Source organism: Ornithorhynchus anatinus, chromosome 12 (assembly GCF_004115215.2).
Source record: "Ornithorhynchus anatinus isolate Pmale09 chromosome 12, mOrnAna1.pri.v4, whole genome shotgun sequence".
NCBI lineage: Eukaryota > Metazoa > Chordata > Mammalia > Monotremata > Ornithorhynchidae > Ornithorhynchus > Ornithorhynchus anatinus.
In genome coordinates this window covers 53,136,847-53,155,285 of record NC_041739.1, presented here as the reverse complement: position 1 = coordinate 53,155,285, position 18,439 = coordinate 53,136,847, and the positions used below count along the sequence as shown (strand labels likewise).

Sequence of the window (18,439 nt, the reverse complement as noted above, 5' to 3'; positions counted from 1 at the left end):
ATTGTACAAACCACTTCCTTTGCACAGATTCTCAATCCTGAAGTCTCAGGACCAAGACTGATCCATCTAGAAGGATGGGAGTCTCCATCATCATATATATGTATGAGATAATGCTCCAAATGTGCATTTATATTAAATATTCCTAAAGCTTAGTCGTGCCTGAGACAGGGCAATGGATTACATTACTTCTTAAGGCTCTTTCCAGCACTGGAATTCTCCCATGCCATTGTTAGGGGCAAGGCTGCAAGCCAGATGCCTCCATCTAATTGACAAAGTGTGTTAATCATTGAAATTGAATTACAGTATTGGAATTTATATACTTTGGGGCTTCCACTTTACATCCAGATGAGTAGATATGATCTTCATGGTTAGCCTTATGCAATTAAATCCTTTTAAAGCCCATCCTTTTATAATGTTCTGCAGCTATACAGGATTTAGGGGATACTGAATAATTAACGATAGATTACTTGTCCTTATGAAGTAGGTAGGATGGACACTGTCTTCTTTTCATTTACTTGCCTCAAACAAACCACACTGACCAAAATCCTGTTACCAATGGGATTATATTATTGTGATATACAAGTGAAATGGCATTGACCTTTGCAACAGCTGATACAACCACAAATTAGAAAATAGGTTTTACTTGTGCTCAGAATGGCCTGTCTTTCCAGTCGCATCTGTATCCACAGGCCATGATAACAGTTGTGATTTATATATATGCATGTATAAACATTTGTAATATATACTTAATATGCATAATATATGTTCTATCTATAGATAATATCCTGGAAGATCCTGGGATTGTGGTGGAATTAGGGAGGATATGCTTGTATGTCCTAAGACTCGTCAAAGATAGTCGGCTTGAAGGTGGACCTTGAACTCCAAGTGGATGTTTGCTGAGGACAAGGGCAGAGTTCCTAATGAAGAACCCTCTCTCTGCTTACCTTTTTCTAACCAAGTCCTTGCTCTCCTGCTGAGGCTGTTAATGTATTGAACATTTACTGTGTGTTTTTACCAGTGGCTTCAGCAGAGGTAGTTCTGGTCTAGTATTATAGTAGAAAAAACTTCCTAAATATCTTAAGTAGGCAGGCGATTATCTAATAAGAAGACTCAGCCCCTCCTCCTAGGGCACACACCCAAAATCTGAAGCCTCCAGATCTTCATGTGACCACATACTGCAACCGTTCCTGTGGCCTGCCATGAGTCAGTTTGTGCTGTGAGTGATCTGGGAACCAGGAGGGAGCGTGGATGGCTCGGCACAACCCATACGATCGAAAAATATAACAAATGCAGGTCCTGATGATGCTCTCAAAGATGACATCATCTTTGTCTCTTCTTCACGCTGCCCCTTTTTACACACAGGCAGCCCAAAACCTAAGTCCCAGATAGGGAGGCAGCTCGGTGGTGGGTGAGCAGCCCTAGAAAGAAATGCCCTAGGCAAGGGTGCCCTCCTGTCTTTATGAATGTCAGTGTGGAAGAGCCCGGCCTTCTGTTCTCCCCTCTTCCTGGGGATTAAATCTCGACCCGCAAATCGAACAAGAAGGGCGGCTATATTGTACACGCCCTGGGAGAGACCGTCCCTGCCTAATCCGCCCAATAGGTAGACAGCTGACATTTTGGATTAGCCCCAATCTCGACCATTGAGGATCACACGACACTTTTGGCAAAGTGCTCAGGTCAAATGGCTAATTGGATAACTTCTTATCTTAATTACCTCACCAGTTTTAATTGCCGCACGCTGCCTCCTTCGTTTCTTGTTTGTCCTGTAGAGCTGCTTTGGAATTGCTCTAGCAGCTGCCGCGTTTGGGAGGAGAGGAGGCTGCATTTTAGCAGCCGGAGAAGCGGGCTCCGTTCATTCACTCACCCTTCATTCGTTCGTATATACTGAGCACTCGCGGGGTGCAGAGCACTGCTCTAAGCGTTTGGAAAATACAATAAAGGGAGATCCTCCCTGCCCACAACGGGCTCACCGTCCGGAGGGGAATGACTCTAGAAGGGGATGACTTAAGGAGGAGAGATGGTTGGGGAGGAAAAGTGGGACCCCGAAGTGGGGGATCGCCGCGCCTTTTCCTGGACCCCAAAAGTCCCCCTGGAGTCGACTCATGATTCCTAGCGAATTTCCCCCTTCCCCAGCCCCCTTCCCCTTTTCCCAGAAGTGTCTCCCACCTTTTCTCGGGGCGCGGGAGGGGGCTACACCAGACCTTTTCTCCCCTAGGACGGCGGGACCAGGGACGATGTGGGAGGGTTGGTCCTGGGGGGGGGGGTGGGTGGGTGTAGAGTAGTGTGGTGTGTGTGTGTGTGTGTTTGGCCGCGGGGAGGGAAGAGGGAGGGAGGAAAGGAGGGAGGGGGAGAGAGCGGGCGGGGAAGAGGGTCCGGGCTTCCCTAGGGCCAGTGGGAGCGAGCTCACTCCCAGCGCCCAGCACAGCGGCCGGGGCGCAGACGGAGCAAGGAGACCAGCCCGCCAACACCGACCAGCCTAAGCTTCCTCCCGCGCCGACCAGCTCCGTGCACCCAGCTCCGTGCTCCCTGCTCCCAGCTCCGTGCTCCCAGCTTCGTGCTCCCTGCTCCCAGCTTCGTGCTCCCTGCTCCCAGCTCCGTGCTCCGAGCACCCAGCTCCGTGCTCCCAGCTCCTAGCATCTGCTGGAAGGAGCCGGCGCCTTGCCCCTTTTCCCCCGCTCCCGCCTTCCCTCCCCAGGGCAGCGCTCCCTCCCGCAGCAGCAGCCCCTTTGGGCCCAGCTCTGCCCAGCATCCTCCCCACTGCAAGGAGCTTCCCGAGGAGGGGAAACCTGCAAACGCTCCGACCTTTGGGCCCGGTCCCCCGGAGGCCCGCCTCTTCTCTGCCCCCTCCGCCGGGCACCAAACTCTCCAGTCGCCTGCATCTCCCCTCCCTCTTTCCCTCCGCCTGCCTGGAAAGTTTGCCGCTCCCGCCGCAAAGTTTAGCACACTTTATTTCCCCCCCTTTCGGTCTCCCCTCCCTCTCCCCGCTGTTGGCACCGGGTAGGGGCGTTTGGCCTGTAAATCGGAGCCGGAGGGACGCTGCATATTTAGCTCACCGACACCTTGGAGAGGGATTTTTTTCCCCCCTGCTACCATCTCCATCCCGGCAAAAAAAAAACCAGCCCCTTTTTAAGGTAAGCAAGAGGGAAAACACCTCTCCAACTGCGTGCGCGCCTACACCCACCCCTACACAACACGCACCCAGTGTCTCTGGGTGAGTTTCTGTGTCTCTGCGGGTCCCCGGAGGTCTGGGGTGGAGGAGAGGAGGATTCCTCGGGGTGAGCGTCGGAGGGCCTGCAATCTCCAGGCTTTTTGTCGGGTGGGACGGGACGAGGGGTGCTGGGGGGCAAGGGGGAGAAAAGGGGTCCCCCCTGGGCCGGGGGGGCGCCTGCAACCCGGATCTCCAATTAGGGGGTTCGCAATGGGCACAAGTGTCCCGCAGAGGGAGAAAGCGTGAGAAAAGGAGGTAGGGGGTGTTGGGGGCCCCCCTTCCCACTGGAAGGGAAGGAGCTGGGGGTTGCCCCCCTCTCCCGGGCAGCCCAGGACTGGTCAGACCCCATCCCGACCCTGCAGCCTTCATTAGAGAGCGAAAAAGACCCCGGGCTCAAAGCTGGAAACTCCTTGGGAAGGGGGGCAGCCTGGCACACTCCCCCCAAACTTGGGGAGCGGGCACCGGCCCGGGCGCGGAAAAGGCAGCGGCGGGTCCGGCTTGGTTTATCTTCCTTCTTAACTAAGGTCTTTGGGCGGTGTTGGCTGGGGCTGTCTGTTCTTTCGACTCCCTTCAATCACTCTGAAAGGATTCCGCTGGCCCGGGACCCCGGGGGGCGGCGGCGGGTGATCTCCCCGACCAACTGACCAACGCATTCACACTCAGTCATTCGCGCTTTCTCTCTTTTTCTCGCTGCTCTTCTCTTTTTCTCTCCTCTTTTTCTCTGTCCTCTTCTCTTTCTCTCTTTTCCTCTGCCCTCTTCTCTTTCTCCTCTTTTTCTCTACCCTCTTCTCTGTCCCCTTTCTCCTCTTTTTCTCTCCTCTTTCTCCCTTCTCTCTTTTTCTGTCTTCTTTCTCTTCTCTTTTTCTCTCCTTTCTCTCTTTTTCTCTCTCCTCTTTTTCTGTCTTCTCTTCTCTTTTTCTCTGTCTTCTCTTCTCTTTTTCTCTGTCTTCTCTTTTTCTCTGCACTCTTTTTCTGTCCTCTTTCTCCTCTTTTCTCTGTCCTCTTTCTCCCTTCTCCCTTTCTCTGTCCTCTTTCTCCTTTCTCTGTCCTCTCTTTTTCTCTGTCCTCTTCTTTCTCTTCTCTCTTGTTCTCTGACCTCTTCTCTCTTTCTCTGTCCTCTTTCTCTCTTCCTCTGTCCTCTTTCTCTCTTCTTTCTCTCCTTTCTCTTTTTCTCTTTCTTTCTCACTTGCCCTCTGTCATCTTTCTCTTCTCTATTTCTCTCTTTTTCTCTCTTTCCCTCTATCATCTTTCTCTTTATTTCTCTCTTTTTCTCGTTCCCTCTATCATCTTTCTCTTTATTTCTCTCTTTTTCTCTCTTTCCCTCTATCATCTTTCTCTTTATTTCTCTCTTTTTCTCGTTCCCTCTATCATCTTTCTCCTCTCTTTCTCCATCTCCTTTCTTTCCCTCTTTCTCTACTCTCTCACTCTGGCTCTCTCTCTTTCTCCCCCCTCCCCCTATTTCCCGAGCCTCGTCCTCCCTCCTTCCCCCTCGTCCCACCCTGTCCCCGAGGAGCCAAGAGGACCCAGGCACCCACCCATGGAGACTTTAAGGGAAAGAAATCGGACCCACTGCCTCCCCCGCCCCCTCCAAACAACGCAGATCCGTCCCGGGTTCGCAGGAATGGAGATACACAGCCCTCCCGCGGGACCAGCTGTTAAGGATTTGATGGGATTGACTTGTTTTATTATCTTGAAGAATATGATGAGAGAGTGCTCTGTACCGTAAAATAGGACTAGTGGTATTTATTAAGCGCTTAGTAGATGCAAAGCACTGTATTAAGCGCTGGGAAGGAATGCACTGCTGAGCTATAGGCCCAGTTCCTGGTCCCCAAAGGCACATAGTCCAAGAAGTGTAGGAACTTCGTATATTTTGTGTTTCTTATTTTATTAAGAATGATAATAAGCAATCATGGTCGGCCCCACGAAAGGACACTGCATTTGCTCTTAGTTTGTTTATCTGTCAATCTCTTACTAAGTGGAGTCAGAAAGTGATTTCTGTGAAAATAACAAAGGGGGTATAACTTCTGACACTTCTCCCACACATCGGGTCGATCAGTCCCAAGAAAAATATTATTGTGTTTCCCAGGGATCAGTTCCAGAACTCTTCAGATGGCTGCTCCCCTGCAATGTCCCAGTTTATCGAATTGTCTTTCCCTCCTCAGAGTTTTGAAATAGTGGGCGATGTAATTAATTGTGGTCCCAATTCCCAATTTCAATCTAAATGTGTACTTAAGAGAGTATAAAGAATGTACTGCCACATCCTTCTATGGTAGCTTCCTGTTCATACTCTTTTGGGGGTGAGGTTGTTTGGGTAGAAAAGTGAGTATTATTTCACATTTCTTTCAAAAATACTCTTTTGAAAGAAAAAAATAATCTGAGCTTCAAGTGTCCTTCTTCCCCAATGCCTAACTTTGGTAACATCCCTTAATCTTTGCCACACACTCTAAACACTACAGCTCAGTCTTGTCTGTGTTATTGTTTTCATTTTTATGTCAAGACTTTTTATTCATTAAACCTGAATGTCAAATGAACAAGCTAAGCATGGCGGTAACAGTCTGTTTCAATTAGTAACTATCATAAAAAAGAAGCTAGAACACTGTAATGGGACCAAATTGCTATGAATTATGTGTGGTTTAAATTACGCATTTATTTCAACAGAAATGAGACTGAATATAAAGCATCGTTTAATCACTTGCAGATACAACTTTTATCTCTTAAAACATAACAAAATATATAATTGAAGAATATAGTACTTTTTTTTTAAAAAAAAAAAGCCAGTTCCCCAAGTTTATTTGTTCTGGACCTATTTAACATTCATGTGGTAAAGTATCATGCTTTCCAGAATCTGGTTAGCTTATTGTTATGGGCTAATGTAATATCCTTGCCAGTGCCATGCTGAGAGAGTGCTGCATTCGAAATAGCCACAATGGGTCACTCTACGGATGAAGTAGTAGCTTTTTTTTTTTCCAGACGGCTTCAGGAACTTGGCGTTTCTGTTCTTAGTCCTTTTTTCAGTCCTTATATTCATCGTTCCTGCCAGAATACGAAGAGGAAAGGATTATATTTAAATTAAAACTTAGATCAGTGTTTGAAAAAGAAAAGCGAGAAATGTGTAGCTCTGATTCCTCCCCTTCAGCCTGTGTGAAGAAATCCTTCAATAAGAGTTAAACACTACTATTAGATATTGGAATATGACTTCAGATTGTAGTCCTTTTTTTTCTCCCCCTTAGTTTATCCTACTTTTTTTTTCCCTTGACATCAGATATTTATTTTTGACCTTTCAGTGTGGCAGATATGTTCTTGGCAAGACAGTTTTGAATGCAAAACAATTGTAAACACGTTAGCAACTTTCCTAGGATTATTGTGATTTGGTGTCTTAGAGCAAAGCATAGATTTCCAGATTTGTACTGTTCTCAGTTTCCCTGTGAACCCAACATGGGATGCTAGTGAAAAGTCAACATGCATTTTACAAATTATTTCACACTTCCTTCTCTGCTTTTCATCAGCCCTATTCTCGACCACGCTTCACCCATTTGCGGTGGCAGCGGGCTAAGGGCTCAACCTTACCAGAAAATTGCCATGTGCTAGCCACTTGGAAAACGGAAAGAACTGACTTGCCCTATTGATCCTGGACTTTACCCAAATCAAACATCCTATTCTCATAGTCACAAAAATGATTTATTTCAGTTTGAGATGAATAGGTCTATAATTTGTTGTGTTCATTTTGAAGTGAATTAGTTTCCCTGCCTACACTTGGCAATCTTTTAAGAGTCTCTAATGTTTTGGTAGAGGCAAAAGGATTCCCCCAAATTGCAGTTCAGTGAAGTCTCAATGGACTGCCCCAAAGTTGTGCTTTAAGGGCTGAGTTTAAGAGTTACGTTCCGAGTTAATTAATTGACCATTCTTTTATGGTTCAGAACTTGGAACGGGTGCTATACTAAAATAAACTGTTTTATTATTCCATACCAATACTGGCATTTATTACTACCAGTATTTACTACCAATACTGAGAAGCAGCATGGCTTAATAGAAAGAGCTTGGGCTTGGGAGTCAGAGGTCACGGATTCTAACGCCGGCTCTGCCACTTGTCAGCTGTGTGACCTTGGGCAAGTCTCTTAACTTCTCTGTGGCTCAGTGACCTCATCTGTAAAATGGGGATGAAGACTGTGAGCCCCACGTGAGACAGCCTCATTACCTTGTACCTACCTCAGCGCTTAGAACGGTGTTTGGCACAAAGTAAGCGCTTAACAAATACCAACAGTATTATTATTACTGTTATTTAGAACTTGTGCAGTCAGGCTTCCACATTTTAATTTCCATCTAAAGGAAAGCCTCACAATTATCTTTTCTCTCTCTCTCTTTTTTTTCTTAGAAATATGGCAAGTTAGGAACCCCAGCAAAATATAGCATGTTCTAAATTTTGGAGCAGTTACAGAATTTTACAAGATTGCCAATAAATTCAGTGTTGTCTGCCTCCGAGTTGCCCCCTGATGTTGGCTGTACCCTAGCCCAACAATCACCATGCCAACAGCAGGTGTCAGGTTTTCTCCTTATTTCCTCATACCCCATAGAGATGCTGAGACCTCATCCTCCATCTCTCTTTTTTCAGTCTTTCCCTTAGCTTCCCTCTTGATGACTAGCCACAGCCTAGTAATCTCATGGAATTCTCTCCCTCGTATGGTACTTGGGAAACCAAATTCATATGGAATTTGGAAAGAATATACCAGCTTGATTATGGGAGAGGGAAAAAAGTTTTTTGTGTTCTAATTTTGTAACAGAAGAAGACTTTACTCAGGTAGGACTAGAATGGACTCGAACTAACTTTCTATAGGTTTTGTTGTGATGAAGAGACAGATTTTACTACAGATCAGCTGGATACTGGGTCCTTTTACAGTGTAGAGTTAGGGGGAAATAACATACACTGCTAGATTAGATTTAGGATTCATTTTTAAGTCCTCAGGCTTTACATTTTTAAAAAATAAAGCATTCTATGAGTTCTCTTTAGCGTTCCCTTAATAATTTCCTGAAACTGTTCAAATGTTGCTTATTTTTAAGTAGTCAGGTGAAATGTTTTTGATTTTTATTTGCTTTCTTCCCAGAAGAAAGCATTGTATGGTCGATGGTGGACTTGAAATAGATTGTGTTTCATGTATTTATACCATGTCTGTGTTTTTCCTTTCATTTAAAAGTAGCCTATGAATTCATTAAACACATTTTAAGATAAGTGCGTGGTAGAATGCTTGCAGTTCATTGTTTAGTAACTCTGGACTGCCTTTGGAACTTCGACTTGAATAAAATACTTTGTTGCCTGATTTGCATTTCTTCTTTTATGATGGACAAACAGAAAGGAAAATGATCAAAATAACAGGGGTAGGGTGTAGTGGGAGAAAAACATGGACAAAAACCTAAACCACTGCAAATTAAAATCATTTTAGCAGAACTTTTTCGAGCCACGTTAGGGATGTGAAATCTTCATGACAAATACAAAATAACTAAAACTAAGTTAACTTACCATGTGTGATGCATCTATTACAAAATTGAAGTGATTCTAGCAGGCACCACAAACCCAGTGGGAGCTGGTGACATCAGGGCTAATGTAAATGGTACAAGCTTGTTTCTGTTAGTTTGCTTCTTAAAAGGAAATGAAGGAGACTGTTCACCTCTGCTAACTGTGTGGTCAGAGAACACACAGGCTGCAATCTTGTGCTATCTATGGAAGTAGCAGAAGAAATGTACACAACAGCTATAGACTCCAAAGTACATTCTTCATCATGGTTGGAAATAAATTTATTGTAAACAGTGCTTACCACTCTGAAGCAAAAAATATTTCCTGTACACAGATGCAGTTACAATATGAAGTCAAAATAGGACTTTTCTAAGATGAGGAGGAAAACAAGTTACTGGCCTGGCAAAAGACATCATTTTTTTGAAACTTCCACCGAACATCGCCATCGACAGGGTAGAAGGAAAATGAGAATTGAGAAGGAAATGTATGTAAAAGAACAAGTGAGTGAACATAAAAAAGGTCTGTCTCATTTAGGATTAATTTCCCCATCGCAAACGTTTGGCAGTTTAGAGGACCCACTGGACTGTAGGGGGCTACAAAATATAGCCCATTGTGGTGAAAAGTAACCACAGTAATTCATGTAAACTATATAGATGGCTTTGACTACTGTCGTATTCAGCACATACAATATACTGTCGGAACAGAGTACAAGGTGTGGTAATTTAGTATTGTTTTTCAACAACAAAATGAGTTCTAAGCAGTAAGTTGATAGGATCAATGGATTTAAGGTTAAAATAGTGGTAGACATTTATTTTGACGTTAATGATTTGGTATAGGTAAACTATTTTGTTAAAAACAAAATTATATCAATCAATTGTATTAATAATAATACTTATGGTATTTAAGCGCTTAATATGTGCCAAGCACTGTTCTAAGCACTAGGGTGGATACAAGGTAATCAGGTTGGACATAATCTTAATCCCCATTTTACTGATGAGGTAACTCAGGCCCAGAGAAGTTAAGTGATTTGCCCAAGGTCACACAGACAAGTGGCAGAGCCAGGATTGGAACTCAGATCTTCTGACTCCCAAGTCCATGCTCTTGCCACTAGGCCATGAACACTTACTATGTGCAGAGCACTTACTAAGTGCTTGGGAGAGTACAGTACAACAGAATTAACAGGTATGTCCCCTGCCCATAACCAGCTTGCAGTCTAGAGGGGGAGATAGAGATTAATATGAATAAATCAATTTTTTAATATGTAATTTAAAGATATGAATATAAGCTCTCTGGGGTTGGGGGGTGGAAAGACTATTGTGTCCAAAAGTCACAGATTGAGGTGTGTAGATGATGCTGAAGGGAGAACGAGTTGGAGGCAAAGAGGGCTTAATCAGGGAAGGCGTCTTGGAGGAGACATGACCTTAGTAATGCTTTGAAGGTGGCGAGAGTGGTGGTTTGGCGTATATAGATGGGGAGGGAGTTCTAGGCTGGGGGAGGACATGGGAAAGAGATCAGCGGCGAGATAGATGAGATCAGGGCCCAGTGAGTAAGGTGACATTAGAGGAGCGGAGTGTGCAGACTGGGCTGGAGTAGAAGGTTAGTGAGGTGAGGTAGCGTGGGGCGAGTTAATTGAGGGCTTTAAAGTCAATGGTAAGGACTTTCTGTTTGACGCGCAGGTGGATGGACAGCCATTGGAGGTTCTTGAGGAGTGGGGAGACATGAACTGAGCATTTTTGTTGATAGATAATTCGTGCAGCCATTCGTGTATGGCTTCGTACATGGGAATATGAAAGCATGCACATGTTTGGTATGTATTAATAGATTTGTTAATTATCCCAATTAAATTCTTTTGTTTCAAAACCGAATTACTCTGTGCACCAAATTTCAGAGATCACAAGCTTCAAGAGTTAGCAGTTTTGGGGGTAATTGGATCCTATAATTGAGTCAGTGTTTGTTGTCAGCAATGGTGACAGAGATCGGAAACAGCAGTGCTAGCAAAAACACCTGGAAATCTGGAAAGGAAAGGCAATAATTTATCTTCTGTACTACTCCCCTCTCCACTGGCCCCGAATACAAATGCCACTTTTATGGGTGAGCCTCAGAATCCTGCAAAGGATTGAGCTATAGAGATGGTTGCCTGTGCCATATTTTAAAACATTTTTCTCTTAAATTGAGTGAATGGTTTTATTCCAGAAAATATATTTATAGGAGGCTTCATCATCCTCTGACTGCTAACTGCTAAACACATTGTACCCCAGCATCCACCCCTGTTCTATGAGGTAAAAAATAATCCAAGGGTCTCACTGTAAAGAATGTACAGGCAATGCATTACAGTGATTTTTGTGTAGATCACTAAGAATTGAAAACACTCCAAAGTTTTGAAAAACTTCCAGCATGTCAGAAGAATATAAGTGCTAGGTTGCTGTCCTGTTTATGTACACTGTAACTACAAGAAAGTTGTTTATAAATCAAACATTCTAAATGTGTGTGCCAACTTGGAGTCCATAAACCGATGGAAACTAAGATATTTAAAGAAGTGATCTTGAATTTAAGAAAGTGGCGATTTTGTGAATCTCATTTAGATTATCCTTCAAAGTGATAAAAGTTTTATTTGTCCATTAGGTGCATGGGTTCAATAGAAAAAATAAATAATACGAATAAACATAGATGGGGAAAATCTTCATTAGAAGCTGACAACCCTGTGAGTTTGCCTGGGTTGAAAGTCTCTCTTGTCATTTCTGATTCATAAATATGAAATGTAGGTTATTAGTTGATAAGAAAATTAGCAGGGGAGAAGGATGAGTTCTCATTTCATTGGGAAACAATAATCATTTAGACCACAAAGCAAGTTCATTTTAGTGACTGTAAGAGCATTTCTTTAACCTCATTTGGCAAGTGAAATAATTACATGAGCCTCAAAAGTTCATTACATCTGGAACTTGAGCTGTAAGAGATGAGAGTGTAATGGAAGAGAATTGTTTTCAAAATTCCAGTTAGCATAATAATAATTACTTCAGACACTTTTTTTAAAAAAAAGTCCCAATGAACCCAAAAGAACTGTCTTGAAGTTTTTCAACTCATTTGGATATGCATAAAATAAGCAATAGAATGGATTCTAGATATGTCTTTAAAAATCTAATTCTTAAATCTAACTCAGCTTCCAGTCGCAAACTTCAGATAATAGAATGATGTTCTGGTCTAGAATGTGCTCCAACTTCCTAAGTAATAAAAAATGAACAGTTAATTCTACAAGATATGTTCCTACTTGGCAGGATGTACCTTACATAATGATCCCTGCAACATTCTTTGACCTGAACACTCACCAGCTGCAGTCTTCCTCTTTGGTCGAAACTGACTTTACATTCAACTTGGTTTGGAGGTATGGGGAAAGGGATTCTGAGAAAAGTAGAAAGGGCCTGAAATTTTTTGCATCTGTAGTTTAGGGATTTATAATAAACGATAGGGTTAGTGTCTGAAAAGGCTTACTGATCCATCCAGGTCTTCTCAAGAAGCTAGCCAGATTATTCAGGCAAGATATATGTGATTCACCTAGTTAGAACAATATGAGGAGATTTACCTTTTAAATGTTTATGTTTTTAACCCAGATGACCCAGATAATTGACGCCAAAGAAGTTTTGAATGTAAGACATGTCCCTGAGTACTTATGTCATACCTTTATTATTTGATCATATTTTCCAGCGCTCATATCCATCTCTTCTGCTATTTGAATGTGAAATGTCCTTGACACAAATTCCCATCATCTCTTAATCCAAAATGATATTGCAGAACAATGTAGAAATTGACTCAGATCCTTCATTGCAAAACCTCAATATATTCTTTCCAAATTCCCTGAGAGTGGGCTTAAAGCATGAACATGAGTAACTTTGAACAAATTTAGCATTATTACTGTTTGTTAGGCCACCTCAGTACCCTCAGATATGGTGTATAAAGTTTACACAGATTTCCAAAATATTTGTATGTCTGTTCCCACAATACATTCTAATATGTCTGCCTGCCCTCCATTTCTATTCAAAGTAATTGAATAGAGAGCTAACCTTTCACCAGATAAACTGGACAAATAAACACTAAATGGGCAGCAGAGTGAAACAATTTATTCTGTTGATAATCTGATTTTGAAACCCTCCTTACAATTTGGACCACAGTTATTTTTAAAAAGACTTTAGCCTAGATGTTCAGATCATAGTGTTCACTCTCAGCTGATACTTACAGATCAATCTGAGAGGAAGTACAGGAGATCAGAACTGTCAGAGAAACTAGAAGCTTCAATAAGCCCCAGATGACTCAAGACAAAGAGTCAGAAAGGACAATTCCACATTTGATTCCATTCCCAGTTAAATAATTTACATTTTCTTCACGTCTCATCCTCATACTAAGAGGTCTAAGAGTCTTGTGTGGAAAACCACATTGCCATACGGGCTCCTATCTGTAAGGACAGGCAACTTACATAACCATATGCCCAGATGGAACTCTGAACTTCTAACCTTCTACCATTAGGTCTTGGGAGACCAGGAAAACCTTGGGACCATTGGAAATTTAGAGATAGGGACATATGGTGTCCAGCCCACTGAGGGGAAAAAAAAATACCCTTTTTGGTTTTAAAAGAATAGTTTGTGTTTCAGAGATCTGATAGCATTTTGTTTATAGGAACCAGTCTGATAAATGAAGAGACATATTAAGAAGCCAAAAGGCACCCGTCTTTGCACTGTCACAACTCTTATTACGGAACTCTTGAGAGAAAAAACATTATCTGAAGGAGAGAACAATAAGAGTGGTTTGTTACAGGAAGGTTGAGCAAAAGGAAAGCTGAGCAGCTGTGAAAGGAAAAGTACTTTGAGGGAGAACCTGAGCGTAGGGGGAGAGACAAGATCTGTGTAATCACTATTGTAGCAGACTGTAAAAATATCATAATATCAAAACCATGTATAAAAGTTTGAAATTGGAAGGGCGAGGTATTTGGGACTCACAGTGCTTGTTGTTTCAGTTGTGAAGGTCTCACGATGCTGCAGAGGACAACAAGAGGATCAAACTGCAGAGGTCTTCTAGTTTTCCTTATCACAATCCCTAAACATTCCAGAGGTCTTTGTGGTTTTTTAGGAGTTACAGTTGCTGCTGAGGGGTTGAACAACATTAGCGCCAGGTGGAGGAGAGGGGACAAGAGGTGGGAAGGCCTCTCCAATTGCCTTTTCCCAAGTGATACACACAGCATACTGCAGTCAGGTACACTGACTGCTAGGTTCCAGTGGAATAGGAAGTTTCGTAGTAGAAGCATGACCAGAATCATTCTGAACTTTCTTTAGCAGGGGAAGGAGGAGATGGTATATTAAATTCTATCACTATCCCCGTTCCCATTTCTAGTTACTAAACAAGAGACCTCAGATTCTGGTTTGACCAGAGAAGGAGATTGTAGTATTATTATTATTAATGGTATTTATTGAGTGCTTACTGTGTGCAAAGCACTGTACTAAGCACTCAGGAGAGTACAATATAACATCAGACACATTCGCAGCCCATAACGACCTCATAGTCTAGAGGGGGAGAAAGACATTAATATAATTAAATAAATATAACATCAGACACATTCCCAGCCCACAATGAGCTCATAGTCTAGAGGGGGAGGAAAACATTAATATAAATAACTAACTGATATATGCATAGGTGCTGTGGGGGAGGGAGGGAGGATGAATGAAGGAGCAAGTATGAGTGGTGCAGAAGGGAGTGGGAGAAGAGAGGAGGGCTCAGTTGGGGAAGGCTTCCTGGAGGAGATGTGCTTTCAATAATAATAATTATGGCATTTAAGTGCTCACTATATGCCAAGCACTCTTCTAAGTGCTAGGGTAGATACAGTGTAATCAGGTTGTCCCACGTGGGTCTCACAGTCTTAATCCCCATTTTACAGATGTGGTAACTGAGGCACAGAGACGTGAAGTGACTTGCCCAAAGTCACACAGCTGGTGAGTGGTGGAACCAGGATTAGAATCCACAACCTCCGACTCCCAAGCCCGTGCTCTTTACACTAACCCACACAAGAAGACTTTGAAGTGGGGGAGAGCAGTTATCTGTCTGATAGTACCTGTTACCAAGTCAGGTGTAAAGCTATCTATCTCATCACCTTCACTATTTGAAAGTTTTTTTTAAGAAAGTTTTCATCACTCAGCTTTCTCTTCTCTGGGATAATCACAGTTGTTTCTCTTATAAGGGCTATTTTCCAGCTCTGTGGCTATTTTCAATGCAGAGTGTAAGCTCCTTGTGAGTAGGGATCGTATCTTATACTTCTGCTGTACTTTCCATTGTTCTCAATACATTACTTGGCAATTAATGGGAGTTAAATACCATTACACTACTTAAACCCTTTGCACATTTACTGTATCACTCATCCTGATAAAGGTAGAGTAAATCTGATTATAAAGGAAGGATTACTTTGTGACTTAAATTTTATAGTCATCCAAAGAGCAGGCTCAGTGGAAAGAGCACGGGCTTTGGAGTCAGAGGTCATGGGTTCAAATCCAGGCTCAGCCACTTGTCAGCTGTGTGACTTTGGGCAAGTCACTTAACTTCTCGGTGCCTCAGTTACCTCATCTGTAAAATGGGGATGAAGACTGTGAGCTCCACGTGGGACGACCTGATTCCCCTGTGTCTACCCCAGTGCTTAGAACAGTGCTTGGCACATAGTAAGCGCTTAACAAATACCAACAACAACAACAAAAAAGTAGTAGTGAATACTATTGTTTTGCCTCTTGCAAGGATTTATGCTTTTTTCACAGTGTACTGCAAACAGGCACTCAATATTGCTTGATTGGTTCTCAGTAGCAGCTATACGGAGCATATCAGACCATCGATAAATGGACAAAGACTCTAACCTTATTTTTTAAAGGGACCAGTTTTACTTATATTTTGTTTTTCTAATGTTTTCTGATCACACAATAGGATTAATGGATCTGGATGAATGGTAAAGTTAGTTCCTGGCATCTGGAACTTTTTATACACAAAAGAAAACTGATTTATAAAATGGCATTAAAATATCTTAAAGTAGTATGGGAAGGAGTGGATAAAATGGTGTCAGTGAAGTATTTCCTTAATGTCATGCTCCTAATCATTGTACATAAGATGGGTTTCTTAACATTCAACAGAAACATTCAAGAAAGTGAAAGGAAAGTAACTTTTTATTTGCTCTTTAGATTATTTTTTTTGGTGTGACAGCAAGGAGCATTTCTTTAAACATATATGCTGACTTAAGCAGTTGCTGCTATCAAAGCAGTTACTAAAATTAGAGCAGACTTTTGGATCTCAAGGATCCCTTAGTGAGGGCAATATTTTCCTCTGAGAGAAAAGGAAAGTATGTCAAATTCTGTAGCAGATTGCTTAGGTGCAGCAGAGCAGAGTTGTAGAACGATGGCTGAAGATACAGGGCAGCAAAGGGATTGTGGTTCATTCTCTATCCATTTCTTCTCTCCCCAAATACTGAATCTCATTCTTTTATTCTCCAGCGTGTTCTCAGCCAATATGGAGAATGGCTTGACCTCCGTGTCTTTTAATTTAAAGAAAGCATTTTCATTGCATCCTAAAGATGGTTTGTTTTTTTTTCCAACTGGGTACCATTCCCTTAAAGAGGTATTGGTGGTCTCTTAGGACATCTGACAGTGTCTTCCTTATGCTCCCCAGAATGCTTCTGCCTCTCCTTGGCTCCATTTTTTCTGTTTGCAGGTGTCTCCTTCCTGCCTCATTTGATACGTGTCTAATCATTCCTCCTTTCCAGGCCCATCGCTCAACTCTTATAGCTATCTTCTCACTTCACTCCAGAGCTTTCATCTTCATCCTCCCCAAGCATCATTGTAGTCAACAGCAATGGAGCACTTACTGTCCAGCAATCTCGGTTCTAGGCCCTAAAGAACAAAAATGAAACTAGAAGACATGGTTTCTAGCCTCAAAAAGATGACAAGTTAAAGAAGAAAAGAGGCAGACATAGGCAGGCAATTGCATCTATGTAAGGTGATCCAAAAGTGTTATGACACTGGTGCACAGTGTGTTAATGGGAATGTGCTAAGTTATATACATGTAAAATTTCAGCACTCCCATTAACAAGTCAATCCCTAGTACCTTTGGTACTTGCCTCTCTATTCCAATGTTTAAAACCTCACAGGTAATACCCAATAATCATTTTACACATCGTGGCCTGTCCTCTTCTTCTGGCACTTCAAACTACCACTCACCAGTTGACAGGGCCTGGAGTCCGCAGGCCCACAAACTGAAAAATTGCCTTTCTCATACTTCCTAAAGTAACTTTAAAAATAAGCATCCAGCAGTGTAAATTTCATTATACTGAGTTTTAGATTCTCATTTTCTGTAATTCTACCAAATAGTTCTCATAGAGGGAATTAATTATTAAAGGGTTGTGCAGATGAGAATTGGACGGTCTAACCTTTAGTAAGCAACATTAACATTCATTCTGACCTGTTTCCCACTGTTGCTAAGATTAACATGTAACCATATTTATTAAACAAATGCTAGCTAGTTGGTATGTGCTCACAAAAAAACTTTCCAGCCTTTTCTGAACTTAGTTTGTTTTATGCTGTGTTATCTTTAAGAGAGAATTGAGAGAAGTGACATTTGATGGGCCTCTATTTTGCAGCATCATTGTCCCTTCCAGCTTCTACAAAAAGAGTAGCGTTCAGTGGATGCAGTAATCAGATGGGAAGCATTAAATGAAAACTAAAGGAGCAGCAGGTGTTGATTGAAAAAAAATATTACAATTTCTTCTAAGTAAATAGTAAGAGAATCTTTTCCCTTTCACATTGGGGTTTAGGGTAGCATGGGATGTAAAAGAGCTATTGGTTAAATTTTTTTACTCAACAATTCACTTTTTCGCAGGTCTGTGCCTCACTGGTACTGTGGGATGGGGCGGAAAGGGGGTGTCCAGGATCCTTGAGTGCCATCACTGGCTACTCTTGGTTGCAGGGTCAGTTTGAAACATTTTGCCATTCTAATGTGGAGGTGGGAAAAATCTGCCCCCTCCCCCACCTCCCTCCCACCTAAACTCCATATGTTATCTTTATGTTATATTATATAACTTAATGACATCATATGGAAGTCAGCCTGAACCTTAAGCGATTTTCCGGGAGAACCTCTCATCCAAGCCATTTTTCTCCTCCCAGGGGCTTATTCACCCTGACTTGGGTAGAGTAAGGTTGTGGGTGCTCCCCTTCTCCACAGTAATAATTGACTAATTGATGCACCCAGAAGCCCCTGCATCACTTGCTTACCTTCTGAAGCCACTCCTCCTAGTTGTGTACTGGAAGTGTCCACTTTAGAAAGAGGAGGGAAATGGAGGTCTTGTGTTTTAATGTTTTTGCATGAGAGAGGTAAATCAGACATTGAACCGTCAACCATCCTGGGACTGGTGGGAGGAAATTGGGGGGAAATAATCTCAGTTGAAGTACAAGTGAATATCTCCTAATCCATGGATTATCTGCATGATGGATCCTATCAGCTTCAAAGGAGCCATTACTCTGTGTCATATCAGTGTATATTTAGGGATCTTTAATCCATGGATGATTAGCCTAAGAATGCGCCAATTCTCATTCTGCCCTAAATTTCAGTTTTTCATGCCAGTAGAAGTTGAATATGTAAACTGTGGGTCTGCATGAGTTCAGACCCAACAGATCCTAAGTAGCTGTAGAGGCAGATCATATGCAGATTTAGAGTCCAAT

The 18,439-nt window shown here is 42.4% G+C and overlaps 1 protein-coding gene across 1 annotated transcript in view; it reads left to right on the top strand.

Annotated features, from left to right (window-relative positions):
• The first annotated feature begins 2,392 nt into the window (after positions 1–2,392).
• Positions 2,393–18,439, top strand: part of NDNF (neuron derived neurotrophic factor) — a 30,527-nt gene continuing 14,480 nt past the window's right edge. Inside the window, exon 1 of the mRNA XM_001513476.4 lies at positions 2,393–3,131. The gene's annotated coding sequence lies outside the window, so the exon portion shown is untranslated. The remainder of the gene's footprint in view (positions 3,132–18,439) is intronic.